At 50.5% G+C, this 12,770-nt stretch overlaps 1 protein-coding gene across 6 annotated transcripts in view; it reads right to left on the bottom strand.

The window, feature by feature from the left end:
• The window catches only part of ZHX2 (zinc fingers and homeoboxes 2), a 76,676-nt gene extending 67,098 nt beyond the window's left edge, over positions 1-9,578 (bottom strand). For 2 of the 6 annotated variants that reach the window (XM_055798401.1, XM_055798397.1), the window contains exon 1: positions 9,425-9,573. The gene's annotated coding sequence lies outside the window, so the exon portion shown is untranslated. The other 4 variants (XM_055798398.1, XR_008746247.1, XM_055798399.1 and 1 more) reach the window with 4 other exon arrangements.
• Between the last annotated feature and the right edge of the window lie 3,192 nt (positions 9,579-12,770).

Genomic DNA, 12,770 nt, shown 5'->3' on the forward strand with positions numbered 1-12,770 from the left:
CCTGTGGATGGAAAGGAACTTTCCCTGCCCTGCGAGCACCCTAGCGCAGCAGGCTCCCTGCTGGGATGCAGACAGAGCTCTCCAAAGTGATGGCAGGGTGGAAACAGGCAGGTGAGGGAAGAGGGCAAGGAAGAGGGTACTACAAAGAAATCAAAAATGCAAAACACGCACTTTACAATGTACTTCCTCCCCAACTGGGCAGAGGGTGCAGACAGAGGTTTGTCCCTTTTTTTCTTAATTTAAAAAAAAAAAACCAAACACCACACCATATTTAAGTCCCTTAGAAATGCTGTGGGAAAGGTGTAGAGGGCTCAGCAGGGAATCGGGGCCAGCTGGCGAGGGGTGTGCTGCTGCCTGGTCACCCCCTGCTCCCCAGAGCTGCAGACCCTGAGGCTGAAAGCACCCGCTCTTGATTGCGGAGAGAACAAGACCATCCGCTGCTTGCCAAGAAACAAGAGCAGAGCAAACAAAAAGGAGTTCAGATTTCAGGAGATTAACTTTAAATCCACCAACTCGGCACTCCGATCTGCTGCTGCAGAAGTGATGGGGCCGGAGCTAAGATCATCCCTATGCATGAGCTCTTTTTGGCATAAATAATACCTTGTGACACTCCTCTCCTGGCTCAGACATGCACTGAGTGTTTGCACACTTCTCCTGGACCGTCACACAGACAGTGAACATGGAAAAATACGGTAAAACATGAAAATAAGGTACTTATAGGCAAGATTAAGATCGAGGATAACAGGACAAGCAAGCACCACTTAAGGCACTTCAAGTATATTTAGGCTTGAAAGCAAAATACTTTAGAGCTAACATTTTTTCCCCTGTATCAGATTAACTGTGAATTTTGAAACTTGTGTTTGCCCTGAGCAGTATTTCCCAAATCACCTCATCCCTTCAACATAACCGCAAGACAGGCAGACAAGATGCCAGCAGATAGGCAGAGGAGGGGCATTCTGTAAAAACTGTTTAGGCAACAGTAAAATTGTGAGGATGCTCTAACTCTAAAGAAACAGAAGATGCCAAGCAAAGAGCAGTTAAGAAAACAGTTCTCTCCGAAGACATTGTTCTTCCTCGTCCCTCCTATTGCTTTAAACCACGTGTGGAGCCTACTCTTTCCTTGTGCTGGATGATCCCAGATAGGCAGAGGGAAGTAAAGGTTTCCTAAGGCAGCAGTGTCCTCTGAATTTATTCAGCACCAGTTGCACCTGGAAACTTCCCACTCGCAGCAGCTGGGCAAAATCTTGCAGGTCCTCAGCAGCCACTGACCCCTGCACACAGCCATCCAGCATGATTGTGCTGGGGGCTCTGCTGTGTTTGCTAGCGCTCCCACACAGCATCCCCAGGCACTTTCCCTGGTTCAAAAACCCCACACAAGGCTTTTTCAGCATCTTATCACTGCCAGCTTCTCAAATAAAATGAAACCTAACTCTCAAAAATGTAACACAGTGGAGCTGGTGCCTTCCTGGCAAGATGCTTGTACCTGAGCACAGGCTGGGTAGACCTGTGCCTTCGGTTAAAGCCCAGGTAAAAGGGTTTCCGGCTCTCAAAACAACCTGGCTGCCCAGTCCTGAGAGATGAGGAACAGATCTCAAAATTCTGCAGCTGCCAGGTCACGATGACTCCTGGTACCATGCATTACATGACAGTAATGAAAAGCAGCATCACATTTGTGACAGGCTGCAAGCGATGTCATGGGGATGCCGGACAGTGACAATGAAATAAATGAGTGATAAAGGACCTGTAACCACCTTTTGCTGAGCAAAAGGAGGGTGTTGGTGCAGTGGTCCCACAGGTGGGAGCAGCGATAGCAGTGCGAACAACCACCAGGTTGGTGGAAAACACCAAGCGCTCTCCCCAGGAGGGAGCTGAGCAGTCAAGCAACTTCCTTGCCTTTCAGTCACTTGGAAATAAAGAGGTCCAACCAAACACCACTCTTCTCAGAAGACCAGGAAGGGGAATCTTTGGAAAAATGCAGAAAAACCTCAGCTCTGGGGGGACCATGATCCTCTGGCATAACCCAATCTTCCCCAATTTTCACAGAAACTGTACCTAAGCTCAGCAGATGACAAGCACCAAAGCCTGTAACAGCAGTGTGCTCCTAGCATATCATTTAAATAAATCAGTTTCTGGAGAGACAAAAGACAAGGAAAAACTCCCTGCGGTGCCTGACAGTTCGTGCTGAAGAGGATGCTGACAAAAAACCAAAAAACCACAACAAAACATATTTGCTTTAGAGGTGGGAGGCAGGAAGACGGGTGGGGAAGGCATCTCCTCAAAAACACTTCAGGCCAGAACCATCAGGACTTTCCTTTATTTCGTGTGAGAGTGAATCAGCAGCACTCCGCCAGCCCGGCAGCAAAGCTCGGAGATGCCGGCGCTGTCTGCTTCGTACTGGCTTCTCCCTGCAGGAGAGGACACAAAACCTCCCCACATCGCTTCCCAGGGCCTCTGTCCCAGCACTCTTTGAAATCCAACAAAACTTACTACCTCCAACTGTTTACTCTGGAATTTTCTTCCAGCAAATAAGATTTTTAAAAAGAACAAGTATTTTCCCACTCCTGCTATCTAAGTGTAACGTAAAGTAACTGAAACTAATAAGCATGAAATTAGGTTGAGAGATATTAAAAAAAAACATCCAAAGCTTGCAGGGTGAGAAAAAGAAACACATACATCGGAGGCAAGGGAAGGGGCACAGAGTTCTTGAAAAACACTGCCATTTTATTAAACCCTTCTGAGGGTGCCTTTAGCAGCAGCCCAGAACCTGCTTTTTTTGGGTGCTATTTAAAAAAAACGCACAAACCACAAGATTCTGCTTCAAAAGAAAGGAGATGCATTCTTCCCTATACAGCTTTGCTCACAGGACTTCTTCCTCCACTCATCAGACCGGACAACAGGTTAAATAACCCTGAACTTGAAGCTTCCTTAGTTATGGTTCTTGACTCAAAACAAACAAGAAAATCCCTTTCCACTTGTTTGTGCTTTTTTTCTTTTTTTAAGCTCCAGCGAGTGAAATATGCAGTTTTAACACTTACTAGAAAATTGTGGGAACAACAGACAATGACAAAAGAGAAGCCAAAATCAACAGGTAATTTGAGGTTGCAGATTTAAAAAAATATTTAGCATTTAAGAGGGGAAATAAGGTCAGGACGGGAAGAATGGGGAAAAATGAGAGGCAAGGAAAACTAAGACTTCAGGGCCATGGTGGGGTATGGAAACTACTGTGAGAAATTCCCACCCCACCTCTCTGACGGCTCGCATGAAGTTAATTATCCCCTCCGTTGGTGCCAACTGGGACCACACCGTAAATCACACCATCAATATGCTGCAAGCTAAAAAATAATACTTTTACATATATATATCTATATATCTATATCTATATATATATCACTTAAGAAAGGAGGGAGTGCCACAGAGAGTTGCTTCTGACCAAAACTGTTTCCATGCAAGCCCACAGATAAGGGGAAAGCGAATGGAGTAACACAAGGGAAGTAACTTTGTTTTCAGCTTTGCCACATTTTTCCAGGAGAGGTTGAATTTCAGGAAGTGGAGGAGTCTCCCAAGCGAACTGAACTATGCTGTGGTCAGGTAACACTTGTCTGGAGAAAACCCCAGGACGTGCACAGAGCCACTTGTGTCTCAGCCAGGATGCGTCTGCTCCTGTCCCCCAGAGCTTCCAACACCCGCTCCTGCAGGGAGGACTGGGCTTAACTGGGGCTTAACTCAAGCAGTAAAAAGGGTTTCCCAGAGAGGGGTGTTGATGTGCAGGCATCAAGAGCTGAACAAGCACATGACACAGACATCTCTGCATGGGAACATCTCATGTCAGTGTGTACCGCTAACACTTACCATGCGGTTCAATCAGCCAGGGCAGGACACGTCACTGAGGTAGCTGCACTAGCAAAACCTGCCAGCAGAAAGGCTGTTACACCAGCAAAGGGGCATTTCTTGCTGATGCCACTTACCAAACTCATCGCACGGGGTTGGGAGGATAAAGTCACAACCAGAAAATTCACCCAAGGAGCAATTTCTTGGCATGGTCGTAGGATGCTGACCCCACCAAAGCGCTCATGCACTCCTAGGTGTTGGGTACCCTGTGTAATGAGATATTATGTAGTCTGAAATACATACATGCTTACTTTTTCCCTGTAAGAAGTAGTGATTTACTGTAGTGATAGGACAAGAGGCAAAAGTTTTAAAGAGGGTAGTTAAGATTGGACATTAAGGAAGAAATTTTTTACAGTGAGGGTGGTGACCCACTGGAACAAGTTGCCCAGCAAAGCTGTGGATGCTCCACCATTAGTAGTGTTCATGGTCAGGCTGGATGGGGATTTGAGCCATTTCCTGCCCATCACAGGGGATGTTGGATGAGATGATCTTTCAACCCAAACCCTCCTATAGTTCTATGATCTTATGGATGCTGGGGTTGCCCTTGGAGCCAGAGCCCCAGGAGGTGGGCAGCCAGAAGGTCTCCCCCGGCTGTGAGATGAGGGGCAGCACGAGATGGAGATGACCTATATCACTTTGGAGCTTGTGAATGGTGTAGATGGCAACTGAGCCCAGGGGTGAGCCTGGACCACAACCCTGCTTAATCTGCAGTCTATGGGGCAGCCCGGCTGGGCATCTGCAAATTCCTCCCAAAACGTCTGCAAAAGTTAATTTGAGAGGCAAGAAAGTGGTGAACGAGCTTCGCTTCGCTAGATAAGGTCTCGGCTGGCAAGTCTGCTCGAGGGCCACAAGCTGGAGAAGATATAAACTGTAGATGTATCTGGGGAGGCTCGTTGCCAGAGTGACACTGCATTCCTTGCACGCGCCCTGCTTTCACCACCCAGCATGTACCCTGCACACCAGGCCAATTCAGAAAAGGTTGTCAAAACTCACTGAAATCCCCCCCGCTCCACTCCCGATGTGCGATTTCTAACCACACAGGCGTTACAGATCACCTTCTTCCCCATTCGCTTCCCAACCCTTCCTCCCTTCCCCGTCAGCCCTCCAGATGGCAAGTGCTCCCCTCTGCCAAGCGCCGACATGAGCCTTCCCACTGCCAGCCCCGCTCAGGGCATTGCCTGCTGCAGGCAGCTCGGGCACATGCCATCTCATCCGCGAATTCAAGGGGATACTGCACCATAACCCATGTCCTCGGCTACCAGAATACCCCCACACCAAGGGGACTTTAAGTCCCCTCTCAGTTACCGATGCCAAAACCTCCTCTGCTTGCCTGCGCCGTCCTCCCTCTGCTCGCTAACAAAAAACAGCCATTTGAGGCTTGTTCAGTGCTAAATACACAAAATCATTTCACACATCTCCCTCAGTTTGACTGGATCTCCCGGTTTCACCAGCCGACTCACAATACTGGTCATCTTACATGAACTCAGCTTATGGAAAATTCAGGTTTCACTTCCGAAACTGGTTTTGGGCCCCATGGTTCTGTGAAAGGCTTGCCAAGCGCATTGTCTTATATCCAGTCCCACAGAGTTTCTTGAAACAACCCCAAGTTCATCTTTCTTAAAACAAAACAATCAAACAACCCACCCTCCTGATTTGCAAAAGCATGGCAGGGTTTTTTGGGGTTTTTTTTTGGGGGGGGGGGGGGTGGTGTTGGTAATGTCTGAACTGCCTCCGGATGGCAAGGCTGGAATTGAGCTCTCTTTCCTTCATCTTCCAAGGGCCAATTCATTTCATTCCCATTTTGCTACACCGTTGCAAACCAAACTCTCAACTACTACCCTGTATGAAAAGTATTTGTAATGTTCTGGAAATCAACAGCTCTTCTGGCTTCTTCAGAAAAAACCCAAACTTATCGCTACCCCAGGACTGATCCATACCATGGCAGTAAACTTCAGACCCATCTGTTCTTGAAGGGTTGATAAAATAAACTAACACCACAAATATTAGTTCCAGCTGACGTGACACATGTAAACACACCTTGACAGAAGACCAGCAATTACTTTAATGGCTTTAAATTGATGCCTTTATAGATTATTTCAATGCCTCCTTTTGTTTATTACTTACTTTCAATATGAATAGATACCGACATCCAGCTGTGCATGTTACAACCTCAGTTTGCAAGTAACTTTTAAGGAAAGAACACACTTGCTGAATTATCCTCACACATGAAAGCCAAAACTACAATTACACTCTCTCCACACAAAAAGCAAATGCAGCTTTAACTGCAGCCTGACAGCCATGCTAAAATCCCAAGGAAGTCAGTTGTGCCACTGTCCATTTCTAAACAAATTGTAATCAAAATACTATTTTGGTTTATTTTCAGTGGATGTTTTCATTCCTTAAGTGGACGCACAGGAAAACAATCTATACGTGAGTCAAAACATCCCAACCAGAAGACACTCCGAATAATATTGCTGAGGATCATCCGAGTTAGAGCAAAGCTAAAAGGAGTAAAACCCAAAGATGTCACACATGCAAATACAGTGATGTCATGCCTGGCATTAAAATCTTCACCTTGTACGAGGATGAGCAAAACCTGCTGTGTTCTCGTTCCAGCCTGCAGCAGTTTGAAACTGGTTTGAAAATGTAAAAAGCAGCAAGTAACTTTGCTATATTTAATGCTAGCTTTCTTTTTTTGACTTTTAATAAAAACACAATAAAATTTGCCTCCCTAACAAAAAGAACCAAAACATGATGCTGCCAACTTGGGCTGCCTCATACAATGGATTATTGATTTTACAGACACTGTCTAGAAATTGTTGTACCCTGTAACCAGGGTAAAAAGGGGAAAAAAAGTGGTACTTGGAGAGAAAGCAGTTGGAAGGAGCGTGCTCCTTTCAAACACTGACAGCAGAGATGTCCAGTGGGATGAAACTGGAGAACTTCTGGGGGGGGAGCAGGCAGAAAAATGTCATTTTATAAAGGTGAGTAATCACACAGGGTCCAGGCTGATAACTGAGCTGTACACATCTCTAAGCGCTTTCCAGCACTGAGTTCATCACAGGTATCAGAAGAGAGGACGAACACAGGACAGCTCTTGGTCATTCATTTCTGCAGAAGGCTGGAAGGGGATAAACATGCACACAGCTGCTGAAGTAAAGTAAGGACTGGCCAACAACTTTAAAAATGCATGGGCTAAGAAGGATATAAATGCATGGGCATTTATATTCTCCCCAACTGCTGGCCAGTACCTTGCTTTCCCTGACCTGGAGATCAATTTGCAATTCTGTGTTTCAAAGAGCTGTTGAGTTCATACAACAGACTGAAGCCACATCTACATTAAAAAGGCTTTACCGGGACAGGAATATATTACACTGGCAAAGCACTCCGGTCACAGATACCTCTTGAACAACAAAATTACTCTTCTACCGGTCTAATAAAACCACAGCTACACACAGCAGTGTTACTTCACATGGCATTTCCCAGTAAGGCCACATGCAAAAGGTTTCTGCTAGAGCCATGAGACCCCTGCTAGTCACACCTGTGCCTGCACAAATATCCCAGCCCTGGCTAGAAGGGACGAGCTCCATGCAAAGTTTAATCTGGAGGTGTTTTTTTTTTAAAAGACAACTTATTGACCAACTACATGTGGATTATTTTAGGTGAGCTGGATGACAAATCAGAGAGCGGCAACCATTTACCCTCATTTGCTGTAAAAGAATTACGTTGAGACATTTGACATTTTAGTTCTCAGCCTCAATTTGGAAAGTTTATTTTTGGGATGACTAACATTGCTCCACTAAAGGATGTGCTACGATCCCTTCCTGAACTGGGACCTTGACACCCGTGGGACAAAAAAATCCAATAGGAAAGACCAGTTTTGCCTAGCAGACAGCCTTCGGCTGTGACCCCCTCGAGGGAGCCCCTGTGCTGCCAGAGTTGCAGCCTCACCAGGCACCGCAGGCTCCAGCACCCTCACCTGCTGCTCCCCACGGCCCACCCAGCACCCAGCTGGGAGGAGGTGCTGACACCCAGCAATCCTGACCACCCAGTCACCTTCCCACCCAGCAAGATCCCTCCTCTTCCCTCCAATTCCTTCTCCTTTGGATGCTTTCCCCCCTTTCTGCTCTCCACCTTCCAGCCTAAAACTTTTTGCCGAGTTGCCCTGCAGGGCAGGGTCCTTGCAAGCTCCCAGGATTTAATGGGAGCACCTGCTCTGAGAGGATGGAGAGCCTCCATCAGAGAGGTGCCTGGGCAGCCCAAAGCGGGAGGGCATCGGGGCCATGCCCTCCCACCAAGCTGTCTCCCACAGGAGGGAATCCCAGGAAAAAGGGAACAAAAGGGCTCGGGAAAGAGCTGGGCAAAGGGATACCCCAAAGTCAGGCAGGCACATTCCAACTCCACTTCCAAGTTTTACTCCTAGCAAAGAGGGGAGAAAATTCTGTCATTTGCTGTCTCCCTCATCCCAGAGGGAGAGAGAGAAGGGGGGGGGGGGGGGAGAAGGAGACGGTTGTGTGATGGCTTTGGAAATCAGCTAAAACAAAAGGGAAAGTCACCTCTCCTAAAAAAAAAAAGGGAAAAGAAAAAAAAAAAGTGGATGCAACATGCCAAAGGCCGAGCTTCCCCAAATCTCCCCATCCCGGGGAAAACACAAATGCCAGAGGCAGGCAGAGACTTTCGCCGAGGCTGCGGGAGGGATGGAGCGGGCGCCCGGCTCTGCCCCGCCGCGCTCCGGGCTCGGTGCCGGCCGCTCCGCTCCGCCCCGCCCCGCCGCGCTCCGCGGCCACCGGCAGCGACCCCCGCGCCACGGCCCCGCCGTCACGGGGAGGCTCACAGCGGCGGAGGGGGGGGGGGGCAGGGAAAAAAACAATTAATCAAAAATTAAACCAGCAGAAAGCGCTGCCAAGTGCGGCCGCGGGCGCGGAGACACGCGTGGCGGCGGCGCCCGGACCCCCCCGCGCCTGCAGCCCCCCCGGGGCGGCTGCCCCCCGCCCTGCCAGCCAGCGGCTCCTTTTTAGAGACCGCACTGACAAAATCGCCCTGCTCGCCTCTACGTAACGCCCTGTCGAAAGCGGACGCCATATTTTGTGTTGCTGATGTCGACATAGACAAACGTAGACATGTTTTTTCCTCCCCCCCCCCCCCCCCCTTCTCCTGCCTTCCCCCCTTCACCCAAACTTGCGATCGGGAGGCGGCGCGGGGAGCGGGGAGGAGGGCGCGGGGGAAGGAGGCTGCATGGCGAAAAAATTAAAAATATAGCTAAAAATAATTAAAAAGCCCACCCCAAACACTTCCCCCCCCCCCCCCGGCTCCCACCCCGCGGCGGTCTCCCCCGCCCCCCCCTCCCGGGTCCCGGGAACCGGACAGTTTTTGCGGGAGGAAAAGTTGGGTGCGAAGCGGCCGGGGCGGGAGCGGCGGCGAGTGCCCGTGTGCAGGGAGGGGGCGGCCGGGGAGGGGGGCGCCGCGCCGCCGGGGTCCGGGGGGGGGTTGGGGTTGGGAGGGGGGGGGGGGGGAGCCCGCCTGGGAAGTTTCCTACCTGCGCCCAAGGCGGCGGCACCGACTGTCCCGGGCGGAGCGGCACCGGGGCTCCGCCGCGGCAGCCCGCGGCCGCGGGACCCCGCGCCCCCCGCCCCCGCCCCCGCCGCGCCGCGCCGGCCCGCGGGGAGACACGCGCGCCCCGCCACGCGCGCACGCACGCACACGCGCGCCGCCCCGTCCCCGCCGCGGGAAAAAAAAAAAAAAAAAGGAGGGGGGGTAGAGGAAAAAAAAAGGAGAAAAAAAAAAGGGAAAAAAAAAAAGAGCCCTCGATCGGTGGGGATCTACGCCAAAACCCACATGATCTCTGACGTCAGCGTGCGTATTTGCATACGATACCACCGCCGGCGCGGCCGCCGGGGTCCCTCGGCGCGGCGGAAAGTTGCGAGCGGGGCCGTGCCCCCCCGCCGCCTCGCGCCCGGCCCCCCGCGCCTCCCGCGGCTCAGCCCCGCGGCTCTGCCGCGCATCCCCCCCCCCCCCCCCGCCACCCGCCCCGCGCGCCGCGCGCGTGGGCTCCGCCGCGCGCTCCGCAGCCCGTGCGGCGGCACCGCCGGTCCGTGCCCGGCCCGGCCGGTGGCATCTCTGGTGTCCCCCCCCGTCCCGCTCCACGGGTGGAACGTCACGGCCCCCCGCCCCCCCCGGCACCCCCATCCCCCGGGCGGATCCGGGGGTTCGCGGCGGGCCTCCCACGCCCACCCCGGGCGGTGCGAGCCGTGGCGGCGCCAGGGGTGTGCGGACCGTTGGCATTGGGGCGGGGGGTAAGGACCCTCGGTCCGGGATCCCGCGTGGGGATGGCAGAGGCTGCACCTCCGTTCTAGGACGTGGGGACGGGACCCCCACCTTGGCGTGGCGGGGGGGTACCCCCTGCTATAGGGACGGCGGGGGCCGGAGCCCCGCTATAGGGACGGCGAGGTTAGACCCCCGCCGGGGGTGCCGGACCCCCGCTGTGGGGCGGGTGGTGGGATGCTGGGGGCTGGCCGAAGCTATGCCGCCAGGCTGCCCCCTCCGAGACGCGGCGGGTTACCGGGGCCGGTGGGGGAGCGTTCCTCCATCCTCGCCTTGCCACGGAGGTTTTCCGAGCCACCCGATTTTAGGGGGGCTTCAGGCGGTGGTTATTTATCGCTTTGCAGGAGGTGGTGTGTATTCCCGAGGGATGCTGCTGGAATCTCTGCTCCGCTGCTGCATCGCCGGGATCCGTCCCCCCAGTTTAAAACTGTCGTTGAACTCTTGCGCCTCTTTGCCTTTCTCCCACAGAGATGCAGACAGATAGGGCCCGGGCTATTTTCTGTTTACTTCAATGGATTAATTAAAAGAAAAAAATTACCGATTGTATCTTTCTTCTAGATAGCACATCTTCCAACAAGTCCAGGCTAATAGGACGTAGGAGTAGCGTAATCTCACTGTAACTCCAGGGGTGTGCTATCTACCATGCCGTACCTTTGATTAGATCGCGTTAAATTAGTATTTTAATTGTATACTTAAACCCCCCAAGGCTTTAAATCTCCGCTTGCTCCGGCTCTCGCCCTGCCCCGCAGCACCGGCGCTGGGGCTCGCAGGGCTGCAGCCCCTATCCCGGCTGCAGAGCTTCCTCAGGGAACATTTTTCTTTCCCTTCCCCGTGGAGGGCTGGGGACTGGCTGGTATTAGTGTCAGAAGAGGAGCTCGAAGTTATTGCAAGTGAATAATCGAGGAAGAACGTAAATATGTCAAAGCAGTGTCAAGAGATTTCTGTGCAGGGATACCCTTCTCTGAGTAGGCGTGTTTCTGCCTGCCTGATTGAGTACCGTCTCTGCGAGTATTTGATAACAGAATGGATTCCTCCTTCCTCGCTGCCACCAGCTCCCAGATTCCTGCTAACTTTCCCACTTCTTTCTAGATCGAAGCTAGATCGATCAGGGACAAGCCTAGCCATCCCCTCCGCGCTTGCTGGGGGCACGGTAGATGACCATTAGAGCTTGTGGATGCTCATTGAACTCTGGTTTTCCTCCCTAGAGGGTTGGTGGGTTTTTTTTGTTTTTGTTTTTAAAAAAAAAGTGGAAATGCCTTTTTTCTTATTTTGTTTAAGTGTTCGGCAGCTGTTCAGCTCTGGAAATATTTCTGAATTCTGAATGCCTGGGAGGAAAAAAAAAAAGATATTTTAGGAGGCAAAAATATTTCCCCCCAGGATACACTTTTTTTCCCTACTGTCTCAAATTCTTTTTCTATGATTTGGAAAAAGAGAAAAGCCAAAGTTTAAATAAGACTACTGTGCTTATGAATATAAAGTGTTCTTGAAAGGGTGCATCAACGGGAAAGCAGGCGAAAAATCATCTGCTTGCTCTCATCCTAATTGACAACTTTACTTTAAGGCCTCTTTAACTTCTTTTACCTTGCCAAATGCGAAAGGCTCTTTGATGGATAGGGTGATACGGCAGCTAATACTGCCTTTCAAGTGCAAAAAAGGGCTGTCAATGGGAGCCGTGCCCGGGGTTTCAGACCTGAAGCCCGGGTTGGCACGAAGAGAGTTCCAACCTGAGGTCACAGCCATCCCTGCACAAAGGAAGGCTCCTAGTGTGGCTCGTCTGCCTTCCCCCAAACCCTGGGTGATGTCACACAAACAAGGAGCTGAAAGGACATTAAAAATGGGGCATAACTCACTGTATTTAAGGTGAGGGGAATGTGGGTTTAAAATCGTGGCGATTGCTAGTGCTGTCCTAAAGGAACAAACTAAGGACAACTTTTTGAACACAGTGTGTTTAATGTTACTGCTAGAGAAGCTGCTCAGACCCTGCAGGTAAGTCTAAGGATACCTGCTTGTGTGCGACTTTGCATTTTCCCACATCGAAGTGCAAAATATAGTGCGTGGAGGTCTGTTTTGTGAACGGTTTTCAACTCGGTCATCAAATTCCTCCTCTGAATCTTGAGCAGTGGGACCAACAGTCTGTGTGGCACCGCTACCCACATGCTGCCTTTTAGGAAACTTGAGGTTAGTCGGTTAGCTCTGATTCTGTCAAATTTAACTGAAGTTAAGTGAAAGGATCAAAAGTTTACGAGGGGATGGGAGAACTGTTTATGATTAGAGTTTATAATTACAAAAGCTTTGATTCCTTGGGAAATCAGGCAAACAAGTATCAGTGATGAATGTGAGGTGAATACTCATGCTAAGTCTTGTTGTGTAACTCAGTTTTAGAAATCTAACATTAAAATGATGCAGGGTAACATAACAAAATGGAAATGGCTCTTACAGAATATGCAAAAAGGAAATCTGCATTTTTAAATTTCTTTTGCATAAAGCCTCTCTGTTTTTAATTAATAATACAATGGAAGCAACACTGATTACAAAGCACAGTGAACATGCATGCACAATTT

The sequence above is a fragment of the Falco peregrinus genome, chromosome 3, assembly GCF_023634155.1.
Source record: "Falco peregrinus isolate bFalPer1 chromosome 3, bFalPer1.pri, whole genome shotgun sequence".
Taxonomy (NCBI): domain Eukaryota; kingdom Metazoa; phylum Chordata; class Aves; order Falconiformes; family Falconidae; genus Falco; species Falco peregrinus.